The sequence below is a fragment of the Myotis lucifugus genome, unplaced genomic scaffold, assembly GCF_000147115.1.
Source record: "Myotis lucifugus unplaced genomic scaffold, Myoluc2.0 scaffold_160, whole genome shotgun sequence".
In the NCBI taxonomy this organism is placed as follows: Eukaryota; Metazoa; Chordata; class Mammalia; order Chiroptera; family Vespertilionidae; genus Myotis; species Myotis lucifugus.
Window position 1 is genome coordinate 1,519,921 of NW_005871208.1, and position 6,136 is coordinate 1,526,056.

A 6,136-nucleotide genomic window follows, 5' to 3' on the forward strand; every position below is an offset into this window, starting at 1 on the left:
GATTTTCAACTCCTGCAGTCACAGGCAGATGCACTGGAAACCAGATGCTGCAGGTTGTTGAACTACATAGAAAGTTGAAATCACAAGCACGTCTTACATAAAAGCCAAGGCCTTGAGGAGGATCCTAAGAATGGGCAAAAGGGCTTTGGGATATATTTCAGGATGCTAACTACCCAGGCCTCCCTAAATCTCACTGGCTGGCAAAGGCAGCCTCTCCTTCTCTGTCCAATGAGGCTGGCCCTGTCTTGCTTGAAGACTGTATGGGCCTCACCTATGGTAGCTAATGTTCAATGGGATGTCTTGGGTGCATAGGCAGGGAAACAAGCACAAAATCTGACTAGAGGAGAAGACACACAAACCAAAAGATTTTGCCAATTTATGTAGACACAAACTTGAGGAATATGTGTGGGGTTGGATCCTAAGGGTGCTAAACCAGAGAGGAAGAAACACAGATTTACTGGTAGATTGGACTGAATTTATTGATAGGGTTTATTTATATGGGCTCAAAGATTCCAAACTCAGTGTTCTGACTCCAGCAACTCGGACTGATTTAACCTCTTTCTTTGATTGACTGGTTAAAACCTGGACTCAGTAGTGGCATACAATAAATGAAGCTGAGTTACCAGAAGTCTGACAGCATGATTCAGAGGAAGGAATCCAAAGAATGAGGGAGAGGGATGTGTTGGAGCATATTTATCACATACAATCCACTCACTTGCTCCTAAATAATTTCTCTAAGAGTCCCTAGGGAATGTTCCCTTCACTGCGATATTGAGAAATACACATGTAAGAGATGTTTTATTAGTTATTGTTTTTCTTTGTTTGATTTTTGGTTTTTTAACCCTCACTGGAGGATATGTTTTTATTATTATTATCATTATTGATTTTGAGAGAGAGAGAGAGAAACATCGCCATGAGAGAAACATTGATGGGAGAGAAACATTGTTCGGTTGCCCCCCCCCCCCCCCGTATGTGCCCCAACCAGGTATCGAACCCACAACCTAGATATGTGCCTTGACCAGGAATCAAAGCCGCAACCTTTTCTTTTTTTTTTTTTTTAAATCCTCACCAGAGGAGTGAGAATATTTTTCCATTGGTTTTAGACAGAGGGAAAGGGAGGAGGAAGGGGAGAGGGAGAGAGAAGGGAGAGAGAGAGAAATATCAATTGGTTTCTTCCACACACAAACTGACCGGGGGTGGGGATCAGATCTGCAACCCAGATACATGCCCTTGATTGGGAATCAAAACTGAGACCCTTCGGGGCATAGGCCAACACTCTGAGCCACCTGGCCAGGGCTTTTATCCTTTTGTTTTGTTTTTGTTTGCATGCTCTAAAGGATAATTTTAGTAGAATACATTAATTTCTATTCACTCAAAATTGCAAAGGTAAAGCAACATAAAATATTAGGCAAAGGGAAGCTGGTCTTCAAGAAATTGTGTCTTCAAGTTTTTACTGATATAACAACACTTTCAAGCCTAGAGCTACTCAAAGATGAATCATGAAGATAAAAGGGGAAAAAACTTATTTTCAAACAGGTTAGGTGATATGTGTGCTACAGCAAAAGCTGGTTGTAGCAAATAGTTTTATTTCAAACCTGCCTTGATATATATAGTAGACATTATTGGAGAATGATTAATTTCTGGTAGATTCAATCCAACATTATGCCAATTTTTGCATTTATTATAGATCTTATTTTAGTATTAGAGGTTAAATTTTCCTCACCAAAAAATGAGAATAGCAACTACTACTAAAGTTATGAGCTGTGAAATCCATTCCCCAGTATTGCTTTGAAAATACACCTGTAGGTTACTAAGGGAAAAGCTGCCTTTATCCAAATGTATTATTTCACTTAAATTCTTTAGTCATGGTCTGCTGTTGGCTTGATTGTTACCCCTCTTCTTATTTTTTACCCCAACCAATTAAACACCAGTATTCCTCAACTCTTCAGCTAATGACAATTTTTTCTCCTACTTCTGCGCCCACAGGATTCACCAAAATGATTTTGCCCAATCGGCTTTGACTGCACTAACTCTTCCTCAAGTAGCCAGGGATCCTTTGTTCACCATGGGCACTTCATTCTTGGATAATGTTTGCACCTTTTCTGCTTTCTTTGCTCCTTCAGTGCATACACTTAGAAGCTGTCTAAGCAGGAAATAGGAGATTGCCAATTCTGTGAAGACCTCAGGTAAAGCTCCAACTGCACATGGACCTGCCCCACCATTCTATCAGCCCCGCACAAAGTGGGGTCAATTTTTGTTCCAACTCCAATAAGACCTCCTGGAGCAGCATACTGAAGATCATTATGTTCCACAAACAGTGATACAATTTTGGAAAAGATCAGTTTACATGAGTTTTCTTTCCTTCACTATCTTTGGAAATAATACCAGGTCTGAATTCTATCTCCTGGCCCACCTTTGACACTCCTTTTAGAATACTGCCACCAGCCACACACCCCTCAAGGTCATCAACTTCACAGCCAGGTTTGTTGACTCCTAAGGATCTAATAACAATAAGTCGGGGTTCTGAAATAGACTCTTGGGGGTACTAGAGTTTCTTTACAGCTCTACTAGTAAAAACTCACATAGATTTTTGAGTTTTCAACTTCACAGACAACTTCAATATTATATTTCAGCTGAGCAGAAATTGGAATAACAGGAGCTCCTTCTGCTACTGTACCTTGTACAAACGCAAGGATCTGTTGTTCATAGTGTTCTTTAGCCTGGCTTTCTTTTACCACATCAATTTTATTTTGTAGAATTAAAATATGCTTCATTTTCATGATTTCTATAGCAACCAGGTGTTCAGAAGTCTGAGGCTGAGGACATTTCCAGTTACCAACAGGAGAGTTGCAGCCATCACTGCTGCACCGTTCAGCATCATAGCCATCAAAATACCATGGCCAGGACAGTCAACAAAGGAGACGTGTCTGAATAATTTGAAGTTTCCTTTGGTCTCTGGAATGTCTGTAGGAAACTCATTCGGTGCACTACTTCCAGAGGATCTATAACAGTAATGGTGAACCTCTGACACGCGAACTCATTTTTTTGGTTGATTTTTCTTTGTTAAATGGCATTTAAATTTATAAAATAAATATCAAAAATATAAGTCTTTGTTTTACTATGGTTGCCAATATCAAAAAATTTCTATATGTGACACGGCACCAGAGTTGTTAGGGTTTTTCAAAATGCTGACACGCCGAGCTCAAAAGGTTCGCCATCACTGTTCTAGTGTAATGTTGGATTCGATTTCCTAAAGTAACCACTAAGGATGGTCTGAAATTAAACTTTAACTAAACGCAGTTATGGTGGGCAGTTACGTCCTAGGCTGGTATCTTCACTGACAAGGTCAACCTTTACCTTAACTGAGCCTATCTGTCTTTTTTGCATCTATGATAACATACCCTTGAAATGTCCGGGTAACTTGAAACTTCCCTTTTTCTGGACCCCTTGAGGCACAACCTAATGTGCTGGGTGCCAGGACAGACACCACAAATTCCTTCATTATCATGTTAATTGTTCCTGCACCCACCTAAGTATGTGTCCATCATTTTACTTTTTATCCAATCCCAGGGGTCCCCTCCTCCCCCGGCTTTGCTTTCTCCCACCTTTCTAGTCTATCACCAATGGATTTCATGTAACCCACCTACGTCCCTTTCCTTTGATTGCAATGTATAAATACAGATGTAACCCGCCATTCTCCGGAGCATTATCTCAATTTGTTGAGGTTCTGCTTCCCGGCATATGTCACAGTTTGGCTCAAATAAACTCACAAAAATTCTTTACAGGTTTCAGTGGTGTTTTTACATTAACAAGGCCCAGGACAAACTGAAAACCAGGAGACTTTTCCAGCTAGTGGGATGCGGTGAAGGGGCGGCCCTGCCCTGAGTCCCAGCTCCAGACTCCGTGAGGCCACTGGAAGGGGGGTAGGCCCTGGGCCCCCAGGGCTGGGGACACTCAAGCGCCACCTGCCGACTCCATGTGGGCGCACGGGGTCGGTGGCGGCAGCACCCTTCTCGGGTGCATTGTGAGTGCCGAGGGTGTAAAGACGCCGCAGAAAGTAAGTGGGGAGCCGGCAAGAATTCAGCTTCCCCACGCGGTTGGCTCAGGAAATGAGCCGAGACGGCGGACAGCCAGAGCCAGGAGCAGCTTCTCCAACTCCAGAGGTTTCTGTAAAGAGAATTTTGGGGATCCGGGGTCCCGCTTCCTGTCCGTCTCCACTCTGGCTGAACCAACCTAGCCCTGTGCGCCCCGCGCTCCAGGACTTTGGCGCCTTTTCTGGATTCCTCCCCTCACCCTTCCGATTCCCACCTTGGCTGTGGCTTTCAGGGGATTCCCACCCCAACACAAAGCTTCTTTTTGTTCTTGCAGTTCCTCTTGGCCCCTCAGCCCCGCCCACGAGGAATGCGGCCTTGGACGAGGCCTTGGGCGTGATCAGGTTGCGGGGGGCCCCCCCCCCCCCAGTGGGGGCCCATGGGGCTGCGCGTGGGCGGGCAGCAGATGCCAGGGCAGCAGGCTGGCCAGGTGTCTGCTGCGAGGAAATGGGGAGTGAGGATGGGCTCCACACCCAGGAGTGGCGGAGGCCAGCGCCTCCGAGAGGCAGACTTCGACCTAGACTGCTGGGCTCAAACCCCTGGGGACAGGCTCTTTATCTGCCAGTGCCTTCCTTTCCTGGTTCCTAAAACAGAGCTAAAAAGAGTGCCTGCTTCTTGGGGTTGTTGGGAGGATTCAATGAATTAACATATGCAAACTTTTAGGAGCCTGTCTAACCCACACTAAATGCTGTGTAAGGCTTGATATCATTATAAGTACTTAAGCACCAGAATTCAGGGTCCTCTTCCCAGGTTCCATAACTGCCTCTTTCTCCCTGCCTCTCTGAAGTCCTGTCACAATCTGGTTATGCTCACGGGTCCACAGGAATGAGATATCAGTCCAGGTGCCTCTCCCCTCTCCCAACCCTGACTCATGATTCTGAGTCAGCCACCCCCTGGGCCTCTTTTTTTTTTCCCATGAGTGAAATAAAGATTTTCCTTTCTTGAGCATACACTTATAGACACAAGACACTGGCCTGGCCTGCCCTATTTTAAGGGTTGTGACAATCAACCTGGAAAAAAATGCAATTGGAAATGAGTCATGACGTTCCATAAAGTTCCACACATTCTATAATCCTGGAATTGTGGGAGGGCTTCCAACTCACTCCACGCTTATCTTGCTGCTCTCCCACCCACCACCCAGGTCAGATCCAGGAGATTAGGGACTTTTGTCTGTTGTACTCAGCTGTGACCCCAGCACCTAGCACAGTGTATAGAATAGGTGTTCAATAACTATGTGTGGAATGAATGAATGGTTCAAATTTGGTCTCTCGAGATAGGAATTTTATTTATAGCCTCCTTGATGTCAGGCCCCTGTGTGAAGACTTTGAGATAAGTTTTAAGTGACTCTAGATAGTGTCAATTGGGCACTCTCGTTATTAGAATTTTATTTCTCCTACTGGGTGAAAAACTGCCTCCTTCTAACCTTCTAAACTCAGCTCTGCCCTCTAGAGTTACACAGAACTCCTCCTCCATAAGATTTCATACCTGAGTGGTTATTATTCTAATCTGTATAGAGGGAGCCCCAAGCAAAATCTGTGTAGGATTTGCTCCCCTGCTGGCCCTACCTGCCCGGGATGAGCTGGGAAAGAGTTTTCTACACAAGAACATCTCAAGGAGTTAGAATCACAGTGATCCTAGGGGGTTGGGAGTCTGTTTCTTCCAAAGGCCCTGGTCAGAAGATGATGAAATGGATCTTCCATTCTTTCTCCATTTATAGGCAAGATGGAAAGAATTTCTAGAACCTGGAGAATGGAGCCACAGGAGAGAAAGGGGCTGTACCTGAATGGCCATGTGGAGCAGAGCCCTCCTACCAGCACTAGCCATGAGAAAATGAAAATATACAGTTGAGCCAACAGCTTAAAATGGAAATGAAGATAGAAGTACTCTTAAACAACAAATACTGAAGATGCATGCCACTTTAGAGCCAAGTTTTCCTCTTATGGGTGTGTTTTCTTTAAATAATGTAACAATATTACACAGCAGTGGAAAAGAATAAAATATAGCTACACATTTCAAGTTGGATGCATCTCAGAAAATAATATTGA

At 44.2% G+C, this 6,136-nt stretch overlaps 1 pseudogene; it reads right to left on the reverse strand.

The window, feature by feature from the left end:
• Window positions 1–1,859: 1,859 nt before the first annotated feature.
• Window positions 1,860–4,023, reverse strand: LOC102417743 (annotated as a pseudogene).
• Window positions 4,024–6,136: the final 2,113 nt, after the last annotated feature.